This window comes from Babylonia areolata, chromosome 26 (assembly GCF_041734735.1).
Source record: "Babylonia areolata isolate BAREFJ2019XMU chromosome 26, ASM4173473v1, whole genome shotgun sequence".
Classification (NCBI taxonomy): domain Eukaryota; kingdom Metazoa; phylum Mollusca; class Gastropoda; order Neogastropoda; family Buccinidae; genus Babylonia; species Babylonia areolata.
Window position 1 is genome coordinate 41,904,256 of NC_134901.1, and position 2,293 is coordinate 41,906,548.

General features: G+C 39.6%; 1 non-coding gene across 1 annotated transcript; it reads right to left on the bottom strand.

Annotated features, from left to right (window-relative positions):
* Positions 1 to 1,869: 1,869 nt before the first annotated feature.
* LOC143300878 (5S ribosomal RNA) lies at positions 1,870 to 1,988 on the bottom strand. Its single transcript, XR_013057703.1, has one exon. It is a non-coding gene; the product is annotated as a 5S ribosomal RNA (ribosomal RNA).
* Positions 1,989 to 2,293: the final 305 nt, after the last annotated feature.

Consider the following 2,293-nt stretch of genomic DNA (forward strand, 5'->3'; position numbering starts at 1 on the left):
ACAGACAGAAACAGAGACAAAGACAGACAGAGAAAGACAGAGAGACACAGAGAGAGACAGATAGAAACAGAGACAGACAGACTGAGAGAGAGAGAGAAAGAGAGAGAGAGAGATCGAGAGAGACAGACAGACAGATGTAGACAGAAACAGAGACAGATAGAGAGACAGACAGACAGACAAACAGAGAAACTGGCGAAACGAAACGAAACGAAATTTTATTTCACCAGGGTAATGAGATAATGAGATAAGCAAATACACATGCTATTTTCCACCCAATCCTGGACAAAGAAAAAAAAAAACCCACAAAAAAAACCCACTCAGAAATTCGCAACTTTATATCCCCCCCCCAAAAAAAAAGAAAGAAAAAAGAGAGAGAGAGAGAGAGAGAGACAGACAGACAGACAGAAACAGACCAGAGACACAGAGAGAGAGAGAGAGAGAGTCAGAGACAGCCACAGAGAGACAGAGACAGAGATTTCACAACTGGTTTGGTGCGCTGCGCTTGTGTTCATCAGTGAGTTGTTGGCCGGTGACAGTAACTCGGCAGTTCAACAGCTGAAAAAAAAACAAAAAAAACACTGGCCGACCACACCCCTTTCTCGAGTCATGTGAAACTAGTTATTCATTGTCACCGAAAGTGTAGTTTCTCTCTGTCACGCACGGCACACGAACTGCCGCCGGGCCTTACAACAATTTCACTGCCTCAGTTCATCTTAATTCTTTCTTCTTCTTCTTTGTCTTGAAAGAAAGCATATTGTGATGATTGATCCGATGGCCGTAGATGGATATGACCTTTTTTTTTTTTTTTTTTTTTTTTTTTTTTTTTGTCAGTGCTAAAGTCACACTGCATGACACTCAGTGGCATAGATTCTGGTTTGCCGGCTGCGTGACAAAAAAAAAAAAAAAAGAAAAAAGAAAAAAAAAGAAAAAAAAAGATTTCATTATATGACTCGTATGTGTACGTGTGTGTTGAAAAGTCTGCACATTGCTCTTCTCGTGTTGTTTAAAAAAAAAAAAAAAAAAATTTCTCGGGTGTATCAGTCCCTTCTGCCTTTTCCTCTTCCCTAGATTTTCGGGATTTCTTCTTTCTTTTATTTTATTATAATCTTTTTATGTATAAATAATTTCCACTGCAAACTGACGAAGCAACAACTTCATCATTTCTTTTTCTTGATGTAAAAGTACTCAGTCGTATTCTAGAGAGAGAAAGGCTTTATTGTTAACTGGGTTACGCTGCTGGTCAGGCATCTGCTTGGCAGATGTGGTGTAGCGTATATGGATTTGTCCCGGCCGGGATCGCAGTGACGCCTCCTTGAGCTACTGAAAACTCAGTGAAACTGAAACTGGTGAAATTGATAAATCAGGTGATACTGAATAATAATTGATGACCTGGTTGTGCTTGTACAATGACGACAACGTACAGCCGCGGTAAGTAGACTTGAAAGAAAGAAGCAAAAGGGTGTAGCGACTCGCGGAACTTAGGTCATTCGAGTTTCTTTTGGTAGTTATCTTCCTTGTCTGTTGTTAGGATTAAGAGTTCCTTCCCTTGTTGCTGTCTTGAGTAACTTTTTTTGTTACTTCGTCGATCTTTTCTGAGATATATTAAATCTCACAAACTTATCAAGTCTGTGTCTACAAATTATTGCCTTCCTAAAAGGAAAAAGAAAATGTGCAGTCATATATGACAAGAGCTAACTGGTCTACACAATTATGGCAGGTAGAAATATGAATGAGTGACTTGAAAGAAAAAAAAAAAAAAATGATCGAGCGAGAAAATGTAGGAAAAAGACTAGAGAAAATGACAGAGTCCGGGAGAGAAAAAAATGCCAGGAATTAAAAAAAAAAGAAGATAAAATAAAATAAAAGGGTTGCCAACAGCACCCGGTGTTCCCAGGCGGTCACCCATCCAAGCACTAACCGGGCCCGACGTTGCTTAATTTCGGTGTTCGGACGAGAACCGGTGTTTTCAACGTGGTATGGCCGTTAGCGAAAATTGTAGAAAATTTAGGGATCATAAAGCAAATACTGAACAAGTGGTTACCTTTTTCTCTTCCTTTTCGCTCTTTTCTCATTGCGGATAAATGCGGAAATGATTTACAAAATGAAATATAACATAAGTTGTCAAAATCTTCACCCATCTTTACACTGACAGATTAGGTTATCTTCGTTTCTTTTTCACTCGTGTCTGAGTACACATCCGGGTCACACCGGCCGCCGCCGTGGTACAATTTCAAAGACAGACTAACATCTAGTCAGACAGAGAGACAGACAATCAAACAGACAGTCAGGCAGA